The sequence below is a fragment of the Parasteatoda tepidariorum genome, chromosome 10, assembly GCF_982258835.1.
Source record: "Parasteatoda tepidariorum strain Cologne lab strain chromosome 10, Ptep-v5.0, whole genome shotgun sequence".
Taxonomy (NCBI): domain Eukaryota; kingdom Metazoa; phylum Arthropoda; class Arachnida; order Araneae; family Theridiidae; genus Parasteatoda; species Parasteatoda tepidariorum.
The window spans coordinates 55098319-55121131 of NC_141764.1; the positions used below are offsets into that span (position 1 = coordinate 55098319).

General features: G+C 28.9%; 1 long non-coding RNA gene across 2 annotated transcripts in view; it reads right to left on the reverse strand.

Moving 5' to 3' along the window:
* The window catches only part of LOC139426347 (uncharacterized), a 101949-nt gene extending 79464 nt beyond the window's left edge, over positions 1-22485 (reverse strand). The window contains exons 1-2 of one of the 2 annotated variants that reach the window (XR_011637598.2): positions 21818-22485; positions 21431-21545 (exon numbers count right to left, since the gene is read on the reverse strand). This is a non-coding gene — a long non-coding RNA (uncharacterized LOC139426347). The remainder of the gene's footprint in view (positions 1-21430; positions 21546-21817) is intronic. The other variant, XR_015429859.1, reaches the window with a different exon arrangement.
* Between the last annotated feature and the right edge of the window lie 328 nt (positions 22486-22813).

Genomic DNA, 22813 nt, shown 5'->3' on the forward strand with positions numbered 1-22813 from the left:
GCCATAATTATCTTTCAAATTCAACTTTAAAATGATTGACTGCACAATAGTGAAGAATTGTAGCATTAGAATATGTTTTCAAAAATTAGTATTTTTTCTTTTTTGTTTATCTTCAAAATTCTGTTAAGTCGTCAATATATATTACTTACAGCATATATATATTTATGATATATATATGCATGACTCAGATAACTATCAGAACGTTAGTTCATTGGTTTGTTGCTGGTTAATTAGACCAATGAAAGCGTTGATTTTTTAGTTCTTTAATATTTATTAATAAGTTCTTTAATATTTATTAATAAGTATTTATTTAAAAAAGAATGCCTATAAAATTCCATTTTCTAATATCGAACGAAAAAAATAAATACTTAAACCTTAAAAATAGCAAAACGATCCCACTAACGAAAACAGTGTATGACTTTCCATTTCTTGATAATGTTGTTGAAAATATATTTAAATGCTTATTTTGATTTGAAAAATCATATTTTTTGAGAAGTCTGTAAAATAAGTAAAATTTTTTTTTGAATAAATAATAAATATTTAACTTTTTAAGAAGTATGCACAAAATGGATAGAAAAAAGTGTTTATTTGAATAGAGGAAGAATTAGATATATCGATTAAATAAATATTGACTGAATTATATGAAGAAAAAAAAGCTAATATTTACCGATTTCAATCTAAAAAATAACTACAAAGGGCTATAAGCCTTAACAGTTTTTTTTTCGTGAAAACATAGATTTTTTCATCAGTTGATGAAAAAATTGTTCTTAGGTTTTTATAAAGCTTTCGCGTGATTCATAGTAATTTAGAATGAGAAAAAAAATCCTATTCTCTCCTAATCGAAATTTTGAACAAAGTGTGATTAAAAAATATGAAAAGAGTTGTAATTACTTTGTTGTTTTAGAAAAAAGAAATTCATCTAAATGGTTTTGTTCGTCAGTTAGTTAAAAAAAACTAAGCATCGAATATTTGTTCCTTTATTCTAACAAGTTATTCCTTAAATATCTTTTCTTAAGTGGAATTACACAAAAGAAAGAAAATTCGTATGTTCCATTTTTCTATTTTTTAGATTATGTGATAAGTTTCTAGTTAACTGTAAAAAAAAATTGAAACCTTTATTTAAGGAAGGATTTTTCGCTTTTTAAAAATTATTTTTTTGTTTATTTCAATACTTCACTTCTCACAAAATGTGTATCAAAAACTCTATATCTTCGGTTGTCATTATTATATATTTCATTATTTTCATTGTCTTTTTCTTAATTTTATATCGGTTTCAAAAGTTCTCCAGTTGTTCGTTTTTGAACTGTACTCGATAGTAATTAATATTTACAGTTCATACATTTTATTATACATGTTACGTAATATTTATTATAAACTTTTTAAGTATTTAATTAAAGAAACCAAACAGAGGGGAAATCTTAATTTTTGTTGCTTGGACACGAAGAGTATATTCTCATTATAAAATTTCATTCAAATATTTAATTAATGCAGTATTAAAATCACAGCAAGCATATTTTAATTCCATGCTTTCGTCTGCAAACAAAATTTTTCTGCATAAGTTGAATTCTGGAATTCAGAAAATAATTCTCCCTTCTCCTTCTATCAAATAACATTCCTTTTAAATCTCAAAATTTCCTCTCTCTGACAATCACAAATGCAGTGCTGCAATCAAAAATGAAGTACAGAACTTTCATCCTTTTGACACATTCTCCATTGTCAACAGGAATGAAACTCTTAAGGAGGCATTTCATTTCGTATAAACCACTTAAAAACTCCTGTTCTAGAACAAGAGAAGAGAGGGGTATGCTGTTAATTAGTCAAGCAGAACTAATGAGAACGTTTTGAACAAGAACAGGGATGAAATAACTCTTTTGGAACATTTCCAAGCTTTGCCTCTATCCATTTAGAACTTATCTCTGCTTTTCGACGCATAATAAACACTTTTGTAAAGTTTTATCATCTTAGAGGCTTTTCCTCCTCCTTAATGCGTAAATTAAATGCTGAAAGAAAAAAAAATGTTTTACTTGGCTTCGGTCCTAGATAACGTTCTCTGTAAAAAGCTTCGTCCGTGTTTCGCAACAAAAACTGCTATTTTGTACAACCGAGTATCGTAGTTTAAAATCAAACATGGCATTTTGGAGAAATGTTTATTTTGCAGCTAGGGTCAGAACATGTTTTTTAATCTCAAAATAATTCCTCTTAATATTTGCTGCAGTTTTAACTAATGAAATTTGTTGCAATTAATGTTCACCACTTTCATTATTTCTTTAACGATAAAATTTGAGAAGTAGAAAACAAGGTGACACTCATAAGCGTATTCAATTTAAGTTTTCACGTTTTTGGTTCTAATATTATTTGATTGCATTTTTAGCTCATGATTTATTTCATATTCGTTCAATTTTTACTTCATAGTTTAATTTATAATATTCATTCAAATTTTACTTAATAATTTAGTTTTAAAGATTCTAAAACAAGTTTCATTGCTTTTTCTAATTGCATAAACAGTATTTAATGATTTTTCAAAGAGTCTTTGTGCCACACCTCAAAATTGCTGCTCATTACTTTAGGTTATTCTTCTCAAAACTGTAAGTTTCAATACAAAGTAACATTTTCTTTTAATCCACTGCTCTGATAAGACAGGGTATTTATGTACTTAATTGTTATGCTAGTGATAGTAATTTAAAGATACCATCTGCTCAAATATTTATTCGAAGAAAATTTTATTAATGAAAATGTAATGCTGTTTTGGCCTTTGTTAAAAATTCTTAGTATGATACATATCATTTATTTCTAAAGCTATCCAAATCAATTCATTTTTTTTTTAAAAAAGCTTTTGTTTAATTAATAGAAATTATATAAATATTGATAAAAAGAGATTCCGAGTTTGCGTGTATAGCCAATAATTTGACAACGTTCCTTAAAAAGAAAGCTTTTCAGCATTACGGGCATACGGATTCTGTAGCTTAAAATGATACCCTTATAACTCAGAAAGATGAAATACCATATGTAGTTGAAAAAGTATTCATTACTTTAGCTATTCCTTTATATATTTATATTAAAAATGTAATATTTATTTAAAAAACCAAAGAAGTGCAGGAAACAATATTTTTGAGCACTTTTATTAATTTTTATTATTTCAATTTTATCTAAAGTCACTATTTGTGAACAAACTGCATGTAGTAATGACAAAGAAAACCATTGAGAACCAAGCATGTATACTAACATAGTCTATATCCAAAGACATATATATATTTTATAGTTTTTTAACTGGAGCTGAACATGCGACCCAATTCTGATTTTACGACTACCAATGATTAACTCAATTTTCATGTAATTTTGAACCTAATACGGAAGACACGGTTACTCCTGGATCAAGTATTGAGAAAATTTTGTCTTCATGTAGGTCTTTTTAATCGAACTCACCCTCAATTGCGTTACGTGGAGAGCAAAACCGGGTAAACCTGCCATGGTTAGTCTGATGGCAAGGAGACTCTAACCCATGATCCGTCAACCACTGAAGATATTTTTCGTCAGCACTGTGGTCAGTGCGAGCCAGGTGCGAATTCGTATCGACCTGTCATAATTGGAATCTCAAGCAGTGATTCTACTGTGATAAAAGCCTACTGAGAATAGCCCCTTTTTTTCTTGAGGATAGGGCTTAAGTGAAAAGACAAGCCATTCATAACAAGCATCTTGTTATCCGAAACCAGCCACAACAGAAATTTTACGGAACACCAATGCCTTGTTTTAGTAAATTCAAGATGGCTGCTAAATTTTACTTCAAAGTGATAAAGCAAGCTTTTGATATCGTTAAATTGATATCGAGTCTTAACTCCTTCCTTTTTCCTCCCGTCAAAATGATGGGGAAAATTTTCACCCTTTATTTCTAGTGCCACTATGGATGGTGTTTTCAGTAGAAATGTAAACAATAACGATCTCGAGCTGTATGCCTGCTCTAGTTCCGGTTAGAAAGTTTGTAACTGCTTACTACATGTTATTCTGCGAGGCGATATTTTGAAACGGATAATTATGTTTTCAATAAAAGAAATAAATTAGATAATTTTTGAGCTCAAATCTGCCGTATTTAAGATATTGATGTTATTATGTAATTCTGGTGAGTTTGAAGAGAAAATTTGTTTTAGTTCTTTACAGATATATTGCTAAAAAAGGTGACATGGTGGCTAGATTTTGAATAACTCGCTCTTTTGGCAGTCTTGATTTGGCCTCTTTCCATAAGTTTATTACTGTTTGTTCTTGTTGCAAGCTGTGCACCATCTTACGTTAGTGTTAACACTTTTAGCATTGTAAACACAAGAATTGTTAGTATTGTAAAAACAAGTAATAAGTAATCAAATACATTGTTTGCAAGAATCTCGAAACACAATGATGCCGAATGACTTTAAAATACAACGGAAACAGTAACCCGGAAATTTAGGTGGTACCGAGCTTGTAGCATTCCCTAGTGTAGAAAACACCATCCATGAATTTGAGTGTTCAAAAGTCACAGGACAAAAGGATTAAGGGAATCTATTTCTTATGCCCGAAATCATGTTTATTACTCAATCTGTGGAGCAGGAGGAAGTACCAGACTATTTTTAATGGGATTAAAAATAGGTTATTTTAAACTAGCTGTGAGCACTCATCAAACATGCATATTTGCGATTTTTTTCTTGTTATCTATACTTACATACTTTTTATATACTTCCTATTGAATGCATGTGGTTTGCGTTCGATGATAAAGTATACATTATTAACCCTCTAATGGTCACGTTTTCCTAAAAAGGTTTTTTTTTTATTTCAAGTAAAAAAAATTAACCTAGTTGTAAAAATGAATGCATATATTGTTAAGTGAGCAGAAATTTAAAAAACAAAAAACAAAAAAAAAAAAAAACGGGTAACCCAGAATAATTTTCGATCTTATCGAAACTTCACATTCCAGAACTCATTCTTAATGGCTTGAGACGATGACCTCAATTATGCTAATTAATAAGTGCAGACGATAGTTTAAAATAAGAAATCTGACACCTAAACGCACTTTCTCTGTACAAACATACCTTTTTTCAACGGATTTGGATCTTTGACCTTCGAAATATTAGAGGTAGCCGCAATCTGGGAAATATGATCCTCATAGTTTAGTCAAGAAAGTGATTCAAAGTTTGAACCCTTTAATGTTAATTTTACATTTTGGGTATTTCACCATATCTCAAGAACTTCTTATGCGAATTGAGAAAATTTACACACAGTTATAAAATTTGTTTATCCAAAGATAATTCCCATCAGAAATAAATTTTAGGAAATATTCATAATTTTTTTATTATTTTATTAAATAATAGTCGAAAATATTTTAAATTGTAAGGTACGCAATTTTTTACATTATTTTAAAGTACGTAATTTTGCATGGCAAAATATACAATTTAAACGAAGTCGGTTGGGGAGTTCCAGAATTTTAACTGTTTCTTTCTAAACACCTACTTTTGGTGTAACCTTCTACTGATGTTTAGAGCTAGTAAAATACCAAAATATAGTAAAATAGAACTCCAATTTATATCGCCAGCAAATCAATACCAATTTTTGGTACAACGTGCTGCTCGGAATTTTTAACAGTGTACTTACGGTTTGATTTATTTTCCAAAATTTTTTTTTATTAACTAAATGCTTGTTGTGGATAATTAATATTCTATAGATTTAGTCTTTTGAGATTTTATATAGTTTCTCTATTTAGTGCATGTTTTAATTTTATTTTGTTATTCATAGTTTTGAAAATAATAATTATTATTATATTCTTATATAGATCCAGGAAGGCTTAGGGGATAGAGGGTTCGCTAATAAAAGGTCACCTAAGTTAGTTCGAATTCCAGCGTTGGCTGGTTGGTACGAATTTTGCTCTCCACTTGCAATAACCAGAGTGCAGACGTGGATGCTCAGTGTTAGAGGGATCATGGTTAAGAATCCCTTTGCCATTGGCTAACCATGGAAAGTTTTGAGGTTTTCCTCTCCATGTAACGCAAATGCGGGCTAGTTCACGATGTCTTCCATGAAGTCTAGTTTGTCCCAATACTTTATCCTGGACTTACCTTGTCTTCTGGGTTGGGTTCAAATTACAAAGCCCCAGATTTGAACATTGGTAGTTATAAACGCAGAATCAGGGTGGCTGTTCATCGCTGGTTATAAAATAAAATAAAATATAACCTAATATAATATTATATTTCGAAATAAAGGGATGGTATTAGGAATCACTCTGTGTATTAAATTGTTTCGGATGTTAATTACAGCTGGCAGAAGTAACCCATAGCAAATTTTAATTACAGACAATATAATACTTTTATAATTATTATTTACTTTTTTCTTTTAACACTTTAAATAAACAAAAAGAACTCAAAGCAAAAAAGTCATTCTAAAATGGAGAATGAACAGAATTCTTTTTGACAGACTGAATTAATTTTATCAAAAAAGTATTCATTTCTACTTAGCTATTGAGAAGGACATTTACTAGGCGTGATAGGTAAATATTAATAGATTAACAACCGTACTAGCTTATCTTTCAATCACGATTGATAGTATGCCCATCTAATTGCCCTCTTTTGATTGCCCCAAGCAATACAACCCTTCCTAAATTACAACCTTCCATTTCGGAGTGGAGCGTTTTATTAGGGTAGTTGCAATTTCTAACACTTTCTTGCTTTGCCACTGGGCAAGAAACGACCGAAATAAAAGAATGGTAAAAACACAAGAAATAAATGACCAGAAGACGGAGCAAACCTGTTAGCTCAGACAGGCACGAATGGCTGGAATGGCGTGTGCCCGCCACCTTTAATGGGAACACGTTCATCTTTGACCAGCCATCCTATAATCTTAACATCGACCCGAAGAAAAGGGAAAAAAACTTACATTATTATTCTCTCTCTTTTTGTAAGATTACTATGGAGATAAGAAATAACTTATCTTTTACTTTTATGATTTTTTCTATTATATTATATTTTAAGCAGATATTCTGTGATATATAGTGATCTACCATGAGAATATGTGCATAATATCGTTCATTTTTCTATAAATGTAAATTATTTTCACAACAGCCTGCTGTGAGCCAGGGGGCTATAATTGTAAAGGTTCCACATTATTGAGAACTGCAGAATGATTGTGGTACGAACAAGCCACCTTTGATTCTCAGATAAACTAATACCTATCGATCAAAAGCTGCATAGGCTTCAAGCCACCGGTGGGAACCGAACCCTATTCCTCTGTAATGACAGCTCAGTATCTTTAACAACTGAACTGTCATATCATCGTAAAAATATAGAAATAAAAAATTGGGATATAGAAATTTAAATTTATAGAATAATGTACATTTTCTCTGTACAGTTTACTTCAAACAGTTACGCAAGTTTGGGAAAAAATACGTTAAAATATGACAAGAAATGTTGGAATGGTGTTTGCAAAGCAAATAGATTTTTTTTGTACTAGTAAAAAATATCTCAATACAAGTAGAAAAATTTCATTAAAGGAATGTTGAAAACTTCAATTTGAAAAGTGTTTTGTAAGTTTAAATAATAATAGATAAGAAAAATAAAACTAATTCACAACTTTTCTTCAATATAATGCAAAATAATGCGATGGAATTTTAAAATTTTTTCTTTTGTTTTCATATTTAACAGAATTGTTTAAATACAAGCACCCGGAAAATGCTTGAAAAACTGCAATATATTTTACTTTAAAAACAATTTTGCACGTTTAGAAAGAACTATGCTATAATGTATTGTGCTATAATGTAATACTATATTAATATATTTGCAAAAGTTGTTCTTTTTTTATCTTTTCAGAAACGTTTAAATCCAAATAGTTACATGAGATAGAGGATATTGTATAAAAACAGTTCCATGACCTTAAAAGACAATTTAAAATATTTGGGTAGGATCAAAACATATTAAAACGAGCATTAATCTAAAAAATGTACTTTAGTAGGGAACACTAATTAAACATTGTTTATTGAAAAGTGATAAGTAGTTTATGGTTTTTTTCTCTTTAAATCTTGTAAGTTCAGAATTCTAAGATATGCAATTTCGTAATTTAAACTATTTATTTGAAGCATAAATTTTGCAATGTTTATACAAATTCAGGACATTTCAGTAGAGAAAATATATTTTTGAAATGCAGATAATAAGAGTGATAGATTAAGGAGTTAGATGTAAATGGATATACCTAGCATGTAAATTTCCTTTTGAAGCAGTTAAAATTTAAAACGAAATCATATGTTCGTACGGAGAAAAAAAATTTTGGTAAAACTACCATTCTGTATGGTAATGACATTTCTGGTAAAAAAAAAATCATTATTTTATTTAAGAAAGCTTAAATATACACTATTTAAATCATTCATTTGGCAATTTTTTCGTTCACTTGATAACGGTTTACCGGAAATTCTGGTTTTCAAAATATTCTGAATTTCCGATAAACAGATCATTATTTTATTCCGGTAAACCTTTTTTCTTATGTTTATTACCACGCATTTCTTTAAAAATACAATGCTAAAAATTAAATTAAACCGAATAAATGAGTTGTATGGCATTCTCTATAATATCACGATAAAAGTTACCAAATTTTACTGCGTTTACCAATTTTTTCCATTTATGTCAAAACCATATTTTACTGTTAATTGTAACAATATCATTACTAAAGCTCATTGGTAAAAATTTCCGAAATGTTTGGTGTTCCCATTGACCCAGAAACCTGGTAAATTTACCTGGTAGTTTTGATCATACCCATTTTCCGTTTGTATTTTAAGCATAATTTTTTTCAGCCTGAACGTCATTATAAAATGTAACACAAAATCTTAACTATATTGTGATTTACATTTATTATAGGTTTTCATGTATATGTCACGGCGAAAGACCGAAATCGGTGGTTGTTGACTTTCGGTGAATATCGGTGAAAGATTCATTATTTCATTACATTCTTGTACATTTGGACCCTCACAGGTGTATGTCGACAATCACAGATATGCTTTGGTGAATGTCCGAAATATTTATTACATTCGATTTGATATGAATTTATTCGTGGATATAATTACATTTATTCGATATTTTAACCCTACACTGATGTTTTTTAAGGTTAAGTGCCACTGCCCGGTATACATTTGCCCGGTATATCCTACACTGATGTTTTTTTTAAGGTTAAGTGCCACTGCCCGGTATACATTTGCCCGGTATACCCTACACTGATGTTTTTTATGGTCAAGTGCCATTGCCCGGTATATATTTGCCCGATACTCCAAACACTGATGTTTCTTTTCTAATCTATCGTCAGTAAGTATTAAAATATAGTATAAATATATCAAATAAATATAATAATATTAGCGAATAAATTAATATAAAATTGGATATAACAAATATTTCGGACATTCACCTAAGCAACTATGTGATTGTTGACATTCACCGGTGAGAGTCAGAAATAAGGGTATTTAGCAAATATTTCGAACATACACCAAGCGTGACATTTACCGGTGAATGTCGACATTCTCCAGATTTCGGTGTTTCACCGTAACATATATAAGCTTAATAACAGCTATGCAATAAAAATAGCAATTTTAGGAAAACTGTATGCAATATTACTGGAAAAAAAATATTGAATTTTATTTTAATAATACTGCCGTAGAAAAGAAGTATTTCTTATAACACAAAATGATTATAGGCATGCTAATCTTAAATATTACCTCATATAAATTTACAAACTAGAACTTATCTTTAAAACTTATACAGTTTCGAAAATTACTTTATGAAAAAGCAGCAAAGCAAATATTCAAATTTGTTTATTAAAATTAGATATATATTGCTAAAAATAATTCCATACTATAATATTCATACAAATTGTTAACTTCATGTTTAAAAAATTTTAATAAATAGAACAAATATATCTTTTTCTAGAGATTGATTTGAAAGCTAGTCTGGAAATTCTCACACGTCTTGCATTCATTCTTCTTCTATCGGATAATAAAATACTTCCTTTCACTCCGATGTCTCCCTTGTGGGACAACCCATAAAATGTATTCTGTAATGCCGTTAGGGGATTTTGCTGATAAATAGATAGAATTTGGTATACAAAACTGGATAAACAGAGTATATTTACACAAATCAAGGCACTTTTTCAATTGAGTAAAATAGGATTTTACCGTCCGTGACGTTAAACATATTCGGTAGAAAAGATAACGCGTTTATATCAATAAAAACACTTTTCACTAGATACTTTTTTCCAAAAATATATATGAATAGATATTTATATATTTATAAACGCATGTAAAATTTATCTTTGGCATTCGCAAGCTTTATAATATTACGAGTTTAAGAGATATCTTCAATTATGAGTGTTTTTTTTAATATATTTAACGAAAAAAATTTTACTGAATGATGATGTTACTGAAAAAATGAACTATGTTAAAGGTAATTAAGTTACACAATGTTTAAATGCCAATGTATTGTAGGGCTCAACACATAAAAGGCATTATGTTGTAGGGTAAATGCACTTTTGTGAAAAGAATTAGAGGTGTTATACAAAACTGAATAGATAGATTGGATTTATACAAATCAAGGCACTTTTCAAAGTGATTAAAATTTGATTTTATGCTTCTTGACGTAAAACATATTCAATGGACAGGACATTGCATTTCTATCAATAAATACATGTTTCAATAAATACATAAAATTGTTCACATTTGTACATTTATAAACATATTTAAAATTTTTATTTAACATTCGTAGGATTTATGATATTAAGAGTTTATAAGGTATTTTCATTTATGAGAATGTTTTTTTATATCACATGAAAAAAACGAAAAAAAGAGTGAAAATAAGAAAAATAAAAAAAATAGGGTAAAAGTAATCAAGGTACACAAGCCGGCCAGGTAGCAGAGCTGCGTGCCTGGCTGTGAAGCCAAAGGCTGCTGGTTGGAATCCCGCACAGGGCATGGATGTTTCTCTCTATATGTTGTCCTCTGTTATATGTGAATGTGGTCCACCCTATGAATGAACTGATCTCTGTGGCGTGGTGTAATGCTAAATGGTCATTAGGAAAAAAAAATTACTCAATGTTTAAATGTAAATGTATTATGTTATATATATATATATATATATATATATATATATATATATATATATATATATGCGTGTGTGTGTTAAACTATAAGGAAATTTCTGTAAAAAGGGATAGAATCGACTACTCAATCAGCAGAGTATATTACACTGCACTTATTAAGGCCTTTTCAAACGTGTAATATAGTTTTTTTTGATGAACGTGACATTAAACACATGCAAATGAAAAACGACAAAACATATCTATCTATATATATATTTCTCATACACGGCGACAAAAAAAAAGCCTCATTACAACTCCCCGAATGGCAACGCTAGAAAATCAACCAATGATTGCAGCTAAAAAATGTCACATGCCAAATCTAGCTGAGGTGGCTCAACATGTAGCGATTTTCAAGACGGAAACTGAAATAACCTGAGAGAGCATAAGCTGCGACAATCTCATACTATTAAGCTAGGCAGAAGTGAGTAGTCTTTGTCAATAAATCACTAATTTAGTATTTTGTCGAAAGCGCTTTTTTTCACGAATTTATATATTACGAATTTATTTGACGATTTTTTATTTATATCAGGAATTTATTTGTTTTATTATTGTTATTAGTTATTCATTGAAAAATGAGTCTCTGTCGTGCTGTTACGCTTTAAGATTTTATACTATAGCACATTTCTAATAGGTTTAACGAATTACATGTCATTTATTTGAATTCAAATTTATTTTAATGACTTAGTATTTACTAAAAAGATGCATTTTTCTTTTAAAAAAAGTTTTTATATGGATTTGAATGATTGTTTTGAATTTTTAGAATTTCGTGCATTTGCAATGTACCTAAGTTAGTAGCGAGCGAAGCGAGCTAGGTTTGCAAAGCAAACCTTATAAGATTGTGTAGCAATTTTCGGGGGTTGGCGAGCAGGGGGCGCAGCCCACTAGTATCAACTAATATATTTTCTTTTCAACCAATTAAGCAATAACAAATAATTTTTTTAAATGTTTTTCTTGACATTCGTAAGATTTACCATAATAAGAATTTATGAAATCTTTTCATTTATATGTACGCTTTTTCATATTGCATGAAAGTAAAAAGAAAAAAGAACAATTATTATAGTTCTGAAGGTACACATAAGCTTCAGTATAACTACATCATGTTGAAAAATGTATTCTGTAGTGCATATATATAGATATAAAAAGACAGAATGCGGTACACAAAAAGTTTTCTTACAAGGTATTGTAGGTATTTTTTTAAAAGTCTAAAACCGAATTCTGGAGGTAGTGACATCAAATATTTTTAAATGAAAAAGATAACAAGTATGGATGAACATGTTTCTTTTAAAAAATAAATACATATATTTTGTTTTTATAATATGATAAGTGTTCTTACAACATTAGAAAGTTTTCTAAAAATGATTAATCGTCATATATTAATCGTAACTATGTTTCTTAATCTTATGACTCTTTATTTATGAGTGGGTATTTACATCAATTAGAAAAGAATAAAAAATCATCTTATTTTAATAGTAAATTAGACGCACAATTTTTAAACGAAGCAATACCACTCGAGACATCACATAAAAAGGATCTTGCAATGCAGTTAATGTATTTCTATGAAGAAAAGACAGAATTTAAGGTGGGTGATATGCTATGCGGATGATATGATTTTTACTAGGTTGATATGCTAGTAAGACACAATTTTGAAATAACATAGATAACTCTTCGATTAAAATATATGATATCATTCGAATAAAAGTTTCTAACAGCGTCAAAATGATTTAAAATACAGAATGTATGAGAAAAACACGAAAATATATGAAGAGTAAATTCAGAACTGATAGTAAAAATTCCTAATTGCAGTATAGCTTAACGCGAGAAAATGTATTCAGCCTTTACGAGGATTTGATCCTGTATCCCCGAATTCTGGAGTGATCACTCAGTAACCTAAATTATATTGCCATCAATTGAAATAGTTTTAAGAATAATGGGTAATCATAAAATATAGGTTAAAACGTTAAATCAAATGTAAAGAGCACTAGGCGTATTTTCCCGGCGCATTGTTGCGGAAATTGAAGTTAGAGAATGCATTTTACAATACTATTTACTTCAACAGGTTCCGTAAACGTTGCGTAATATTGCTGAATATCAAAGAGTAAATTTTTTTTAACACACATTAAATATGTAACTATGAATATTTATTTAAAGATAAATTTTAGTGTAATTTTAAAATGTTGAGCATGATTATTTTGATATTATTTCAAAAAATGATTAGAAAAATCGCTCGAATATAACTGCAGAAAGAACGTAAAAAACTCAAATTTTTAATTTAAAGAAAGCTTCAAGAAACCGATGTTACTTTTTTCACATAATAAGACAAAACGCATTCAGAATCATAAAGAAAGAATTTCTACTTTTAGATAAATTAGAGTGTTTAAAAGATTTGAGTTCATTTTTGACTTTTGCTGTCATTATAATTTCTTAAGTTATGAGATTTTAATTAAAATAAAAAACTGCTAGCATATCTTTAAAAAAAACTATTAGAAGAATAAATCTTTGAATATACTAATATAGAAAAGTAATATATTATTAGTAGAATTCAAAAAACTATAATTAGTGGAAAATAAGTAGAAGATAAATATTATTAATTAATATTAATATTGAATAATTAATTTTAAATATTAGAAGAGACAAATGTTTTTAAAAGAAAATAATCCATCAAACTAATCCATTCAATGTAGATCCTGACATTTTTCTACCTGATCTATTTTTACGTGATTCTTAATAAAAAAATAAATAAATAAAGATCAACACTTGACAAAAAACAGCTTTGCAAAGCTGTCTAGGTATTCATTAAATGGAAATATTTTTAAAAATATTTCTCCATGTTTTTCACAAATTTTAACCCTCAGAAACTAAAATGGTTTAATCAATAAAACAATAATTTCACTATGAAATGTGTGAATTTAAAATCTTAGAAGAAGTCAATATTCCTTAGAATGTACCGGCTGTAAAAAAACAAGAAAAGTATTGTTAAAAGAAATGAAGAAAACTTAATAAATCAATAACGAAAAATGAAAATGCTTGTAGCATTTTAAATTATTAATTGTTAATTGAAAAGTTCCGGATGAAATTACGATGAAAAGTACAGCCACCCCGAGTGCAGCATCTATAAAATTCATTTTTACCATAAAATATTACGCCATAAATTTAGCAATAATATTTATTAAGTGATTCCGTGGTTTTAAAATAAATATTACGGTACAAATATTACGGTATGACATATTTTTTATTCCGTTGTATTTAACGGAAAATATGAATTTCGCATTAAAATAAAACTGGCACACAGGGTACCATAAATTTAAGCCATAATTTGATCCGGATTTTTTGTAGTATGTGACATTTTACATAAAACATTATTTGTTAAAGGAAAAAAAACAGCATACATGGCTTTCTTTTTACTTTGATTTTAATTTTCAATTTTTTTACAAGGTTCCAAAGACGTATTTAAATTTTCACAATTAAAAAATACCGCAGCAAGTAGCTGATGTCAAAGTATTTTCATAATACCGAATAAATTATTTGATTTTCTTAATACAACGAAAGTAAAATCAGATAAACAGTTCTTGCAAGCTTGATGAAACAGGTTTGAAATATATTTTCTATGGAGGGAAGTTAATATTTCGGTTTCCAAACTATCGGCATGATATAAATTCTAAGTCTTTATAGAGCTCTGAAACTGCAAAAATTTTTTTTTCTTGGAACATTTATTTATACCATACATTTGTCATTTAAAATGGATGAATCTCTCACCCATTTGCGCATTTCTTGTGAAAATAAATGGTTAAATGATTTTTTCCAATTAAAATAAACTAATATATAATTTACGACTGACAACAAATTTAGCATTATTTTTCTACCGATATTCTTTGAAAAAGATCGTCGGCAATCTTTTAAACTGTGAAATGGCACGTGTTTGGTGAGCAAAGTTATTTCATTTATAACAAGCATATAAATTTTATGAACGTTATTATTGGAACAGTTTCGGCACTTACTATCAATATCAGCTCTACGTTTCTCATTTTGTACTCTCAAAAGTGAATAAAAAATTCAGTTTCTTTCACTTTACGAACATCTTGAAATCTGCTTCCCTTTCTTCCACAAAATGTTATACAGTTTGTTTTCTGCTCACGTACCTCATGGAATTCTCCTTTTTATGCGCGAAGAAGAGGTTATAAAGTGAATTCCATGCTTTTCTGTTGAAAGCCATCTTTCACTATGTGAATGCACATTGAATCTTAATGTTTCGATTCAATGTTGCCGATGTTAAAATACCGATGCGTTTCTAAAGGAACATGTCATGGTTGAACTGAGAAAGATGGAGGATCATAAATAAAAATACGTTTTACTCTCGTCCCCAGAGAACCTTTCAAAAGATCAAGATTTTGCAAGAAATAAGAGAATTTTTAATGGAAGTCCTTATGTATATTTCATGATTTTGCACATTCCAAGCAAATATTGAGTAACATCTGGAAATGAAAAATAAAAAAAAATCAATGATGTGAAAACTTTGTATGTTCTTTGAAACTCAAATTGAATCATAATTTCTTACATAACTAGTGGGCTGCGCCCCCTGCTCGCTAACGCTCACCGACCCCCGAAAATTGCTACGCAATCTTATTAGGCATGCTTCGCTAACTTAGGTACATTGCAAATTCTAAGAATTCAAAATAACATGAAATAAATGACATGTAATTCGTTAAACCTATTAGAAATGTGCTATAGTATAAAATCTTAAAGCGTAACAGCACGACAGAGACTCATTTCTCAATGAATAACTAATAACAATAATAAAACAAATAAATTCGTGATATGAATCGAAAATCGTCAAATAAATTCGTAATATTTATTAATTCGATAATTTATACGAATTAATATAATTAATTCGTATAAATTCGTGAAAAAAAGCGCTTTCGACAAAATACTATAATAGAGATCTATCGACAAAGACTACTCACTTCTGCCTAGCTTAAGGTTATTTCAGTTTCCGTTTTTAAAAGCGCTATATGTTGAGCCACCTCAGCTAGATTTGGTATGTGACATTTTAAGCGGCAATCATTGTTCGATTTTCTAGGGTTGCCATTCGGGGAATTGTAATGAGGTTTTTTTTGTCGCCTTTTAAAAAAAAAATTATTTTGATATTAGTTATATAGTAATATACTCAAAGTTATATAGTAATATAGTAATATACACATAGATATTAGTAATATACACAAAGAGTCCATTTGCCCAAACTAATTTGCCCTAAAATATACACTATGTAAAGTAGAGTCTGCTAGATATCGTGTAGAAAATACATGTTTTATCCAATGTATATAAGAATCATTAGTCTTTCCTGAATTTAAAAAAACAAAAAATATAGATCTTGACTTAAAATAAAAACTGGATTTCACTTGAAAAAAATGTAACAGCTAAATCTTGCAAAAAAATTTCTTCTAAAAAGTAGTAATGTATAATAAACATACGATGTTTATCCAAATGCTTCAATATGTATGCATGTAATAAACGTACGATATTTATTCAATGACTTGATGATGTATTAATCAATGTTTATTCACTTGCATCAATATGCAGGTATGTAATAATCCTTCAATTTTTATTCAAAATAACGTTGAACCATAGTTGCAAAACCTGAGATAATTTTGTGTAAATATATAAACCTAAAAGCATACATATTACGATAATGACAATTATAGAGCTAAACATACAATTCTTAACGCTTTTTCGTTCTCTTTAAGACTTTTCGTTCTTTTAGATTCTTAATAATAATTAAGAACAGGTAATCTAGCTATCTATTACTATTTACTAAAACATGAAGTGGAGAATTACACTAAAATAAAGAAATTAAATTTTATTCTCGGATTATGAGCAAAAAATCGTTTTCCAGATAAAATTTTTTGCAGTATGTCTTTAATTTTGAAAAGAAAATGGCTTATTGTTTGGAAAATTTGATTTAAGAAAAACACGCGAAGTATAGAATATTTTTAGAAATGAAAAGTTTATATGGAATTTTAAAAATGAATACAATTTTATACGAATGTAAACAAAAATTTCATATGGCACTAGAGTATTCAAGACTCCGACAAAATAAAATAAATATTTCAGCTATAAAGTTTTGATTTTCTCGGTACGTTAAATTTTAGTTTTCAATATTGAAAACATTCTTTGAAAATTTTAAGAAGTAAAGGAAAGTTTCGAAAAAAGTTTTGCTAAAGGTGAAAAAGAACTATCTAAAACAGCTTTTTTTTAACGTATAGAGAAAAAGAAAATATTTAAGGGATTTTAGTATTAACTTACAGCTATATATATTTAATTTCTTACTCTTTTACTTATTCGAAAACGAAATATCACATAGAAATTGGTTTTAAGTATCTGTAATAAGATGTATCTTAAATAAAAAATTTCTTTATTGTTTTATTAATGTATTCTTAATAATTATTTATACATATTTTTTAATAACTATGACTGAAGTATATTGTTTATAAAAAATAATATATTAATTATATTATAGTTTTCGCATTTATAACTAACTGTAATTGCTTTTGCAGTAATCTTTGTATTATGACAGGGAATAGGTGGGTCTTCTGCTTCAAAACTAGTAGAATAAGCAATGGTTTAATTAAAGAGAGAATTTGGTGCAATCGCATTGTCAATATTTTTTTATTTACCATAGTTGTTTTTTTTACCATATTTAGACAAAACAGTCATATAACCGAAAAAAAGATGGTACTCAAACTGTTAATTGTGATAAAAACCGTTTATTAACTGCTTTCTTTCCTAATATGGTTAAGAAACCAAAATTTTATCGCACCAGCTAGACTCGTTTAATAAAGTAAAAATTATAGACGAGTATATTAAAGTAAATATTATAGACGAGGCTAATCTGTTAGTCTCATGAACGATAGAACGGGAGTTTGAGTCCAAGAGTTTACCCAACAATATTAATATTGAAAACACAACTCAATCACAATCTAACTCCAATTCCCTTTACCTAACAAAAGGCCTAGCTCCAGTGCCCAGTTAAATTTCTTTTTTTACGGTTTTGAAACCATGCTAGTTGTAAATGGCTAAAAAACCGTATAGTTTTGTATTTCCGTTTTTTACCCACATCCGTTTTAAACGGTTTTAAAATCGTAAAGGTAAAAAGGAGTGTTTCTTAGCGAAAAATTAACTGTAAATTTGATAGACAGACTACTGCCGGTTATTTTGCCCAATTTTTAGAATGGAATTTCTAACAGTATGGAAAATTGATAGGACAGTTAAAAAAAATTTTTTTTTACTAAACCGCATTTTTAAATACATTAAAATAATTTCAGAATTTCCAAATAAATGTCAGTCTCGTTTAGTTCTTAAAATAACGTAAAAACAAATATAAAATTCATACTCGACGTGTTTGATACTGGCAGTGCATGTTTCATCATTTCAATAATTTCTTTTTGCTTTTGTCAGACTCACTAGTTTATATTTTCTTAAAGTCCTGATATTTAATACACGTAATTACTAAATATTTTCCATACTTGTCAAATGGAAAAATAAATAAAGAATGAATCTAGCAAGCTTCATTTTGGTCTTATAATAAAGTTTTTATATATTAGGGATGAATTTTAGTAATTAGAAAGATACACCTCGGAAATACTAAATAATAAATACTAAGTGTTTTTTTTTTTATTTTATTTTTTTTTACATTCCAATGTTCATTTCAATGATCAATATGGACTTTGAGTTCAAATTAATTGAGCAATTGAAGTCCGAATAATTTTATTTTTCATACTTTTAAAATTTAAATCCTAAAATATGTTTTGGTTCTGTTTTCCTAATTATTTAATTTTCTTAATACATTTTAAAAATTTGAAGTAATTTGCAATATTGACAGTATCTACAATACTTACAAGTTTTTAAAGAGATAATATAGGTTCTGTTAGGCATTAGATTCGAATATTTACTTTAAAATTTTAAAGTCAAAATATTAGTTCTAAACATAAAAGTCACGTTAAAATATAAAAAAATATTGAAAAAGAGAATTATAAAAAAGTTGTAATGTTAAAATTTTATTTATCAGAAACTCTTCGATCAATTTCGTTACAGTTTTGTACTTTGCCATGAAAAGTTACATTCTTTAAAATTGTATAAACATTATGCACCTTGTAATTAAAGACGTCTTGGACTTTTGATAAATAAAATAATTAAAAATAGTAAATTAATAATAAAAATAAGAAATAAAATAATAAACATTTATTAAAAGTTAAATTTGACATCTTTGGATAAATGAGGTTTATAATTGTATGCGAAAGTATTCAATTTACTTATAAAGTTCTAGAGATATGCTGAAATACGCAAAAAGTAGAATTAACATTAAAGGGACCAAACTTTTTACTTCCTTCTTGAGTAACTATTGGGAGCATATCTACAGATTAGAAGACTAAATTTGTATAAAAAAAGGTATGTTTATTCTGAAATGTAATTTTTTCTGTCGGAACTCGTAACTTAAAATATCACCTGCACTAATTATTTAGGAATTTGGAGATCGCCCCTTCAAACCGTTTAGATTGAGTCATTAATTTTTTCACTAATTTTTTCTCTTATTTTATTGTGTTAAAATGTTTCTTTGGGTAGTGAATTCATGAAATTTCATGTTTTTGGTTTATTCTTTCTAAATTCAGCTTTTAAACTGTGAATAGGTATTAATAGTAATGATGTAAAAAAGGATCATAAATTGTTTTGACCGATTTGTAATTTTATTCATCGTCTTCTTATTTTAAATTTTTTAATTCCTTAGCGAAGCATAGGGCATATATTACGCCTTTCCATCTCATGCGATTTTCTGCAAAGTGTTTTATCTCATTTCAACTTTTACTAATACCATTCTTTTCTCTCTTAATACTTGTACACTAAATCATCTTTGTTCTTCCTTTCTTTTCTACTCTCCATTAGCAGTTTAATTTAAAGCATGTTAGATATTAAATTTTTCAGTGATTCAATTCAAATTAGTTAAATTTTTCCCTTCAGTGGACCTTTATATTGCCAAAAATTGATAAAAATTTCGGGTTTTTTTTGGACATATTTAGACACTTGTTTCATTGCTTTTTCAACTGATTTTTTTTTTTTTTTTTAAATTTCGTCATTTTTTGAGAAGTTATAGGGTAGTTTCGTTTTCACATTATGAAGCCACGCCCCTTTTCTTACACAAAAAGCTGTTTTTCTCAAAATTGAAATTTTGTTATGTTTCACGTATTCAAAATGTTCCAGTCGACTTTGTTTTCATCCTATTGAGATGAAATTTTTTTCTAGTTATTTATATGTATATTAGATTAAGTTTATGCATTTGTTTCTGTTTTATAACAAGTAATAAAAGAGTTATCGGGTTTCATGTACCTAACGACCTTTATTTTGAAACAAAAATCTACATAAAATTTGTTTTTTGGTCATAAATTTATAATAAATTTAGGTAAATTCCTATATAATGCATAAAGCTTTTAACATTTATCTCTAAAAAAAGAATATTAAAAAAAGATAAATAAAAATTTTAATTTAAGCCGCTGGGAGCATTTTAAAATTGATGAAATTTTTTTTAAAAAATTTTAAATTTCTCAAAAATGGTTCAAATATTTTTTACAAAAATTTTTGCAAGGACATATCTTGATAGAATACATAAGTTATAAAAAAAGTTTTAGTGTAGCATAAAAACTAAAAAAAATTTTTTTGAACGTCCACTGTAGCCTTAATACATGGTCTATCTCCATTTTGCAGTTTTAATTTAAACATTTCGCTCTTATTTGCACGCATTAGGCAGCTTTTTTGTTTCAACTTAAACTTGCAATTTTAACTTTCGAAATATAATGAACAAAAGCAACCAAGAATATTTGTCTGAAAATGTTAAGTTATTAAGAGCTGCAGTGGCTCAGGAAATTGAGAGCTCACCTCTTAAAGAGAATATGAATGCTGTTCCCGAACTTGCATCGACCGCAGTGCTGACATAAACTATCCTCATTCGCTCACGGATAATGAGTTAGATTACAATTCTCATCTAGCTAACCGTTGAAGGTTTTTGTGGTTTTTCTCTTCAAGTAACGCAAGCACGGTTTAGTTCCACAAAAAGTCCTCCACAAAGACTAATTTTCACCATTACTTGATCCTAGAGCTAACTTGTATTCTGGAATGAGTTCAAAATTACAAGCCTACTGAGTTGAACATTGATAGTTGTAAACTATAGTTGAATGGAAAATCACTCAGTATTGAGTCTACTGTTCAAGTTATAAAAAGAAAGTACAAAAAATAAATAAATTAGAAAAAAGAGTAAAAAAAGAAACCGTACCGTCTTAGAGAAAGGAGCTTTCGTTTCCCGAAGTTTGGGCGTCTCGGTGCTTTATCCATCTTGTCTCCTGGGTTGGGCCCACTGTTCCACGCTGGTTAAGAAGTTAGGGCAGTTTCTAAGAGAAAAAGCGAGAAAATATGTATTCATACCGGAGTAGTCATAATATAATTTAATTCAAAAGTTGATTTACTAAATCTTTTTTCCATGGTAAAATGCCCTTTCATGTTTTTCTTCTTATTTCCATTTATTTATCCATTTATTTTTTGCATTTTGTACTTCATGACAGGAAATTACTTTTAATCAAGTTAAACATTTTAAAAATCATCATTGTTTACTTGTGTACCAAATGGCAACTATATTTTGTGGAGAAAAGCAATCTATACTTACCCGCAAACATTCCAGTACATGTATCTTTCACAAAACACCCCGAAAAAACAACATAAAATATAGATGTTTTCCTTTTTTTCCTCCGAAAGCAGATGAACACTCATATCGTCCTATAACTCAAATCGGAAGCAGTTAAGGCGGAGACGAAGAAAATGGATTCTCTAGTTGTTTGCCACTCAAGGTAATGCTTTTGGAAAGCTTTCTTTTCTTTCCTTTGGTCGATTAATGACCATTTCTTTCTGTTGTCGCTTGCCTCACCTTAACTTTTCTAAGTAGAAAGGAAGAAAAAGGAGGGGGGCAAAAAAGAGAAAACTAGGATATTGCTTTTGGACAGGGTGGAAGGAGGGGTCCAGCTGACTACAGCCAAACGTGAGATGAGAACAAGACTAAGAGATCTTATTCGAACGAAGCCACTTAAAGGAAGCCGAACTCTTTTCTCCGTGACCCCTTCCCCCATTCTTTCCTGTCGGATACGTGCCCGGCAATAAGAAAGTGAATTTCCAGGGGGGATGGGGTTGAGATGGATTGAGGGGAAGGGTTTGAAGTGTGGGAACAGAGGGATTAAGAAGATGCTCAAATGGCGGAATGGTATACAGGCGGCATAGAGCTCTTTGGTAAAATTAATTGCAGAGTGGCTGTCTTTTTATCAGCACCTATTCTCGTATCGGGAAATTAAATTGTTTCTACCCCCGTGAGATGAATCTTCAGAGAAAATTGTGAGTGTTTTTCGAATTTTATTGGTTTTTGGCATTGTATCGAGCTTAAATACTATTCCTTTTCATTTGGTCGATTTTTGTGCATTTAGTTTGTGTTCAGCCTTTGGAGTTAAGTATCATTTGGAAAGAGTCTGGAATTTAGAACATTTATTTATAAAACGTATATGGTTCTGCGCCTATGAAATAATGTGCTTCACGTGATTTTATTAAATTTAGTTTTGTACTCTATTAGGGAAGCCCTTTGCTATCGTTTTCCTTTCTCCTAAAAAGCGATCACATA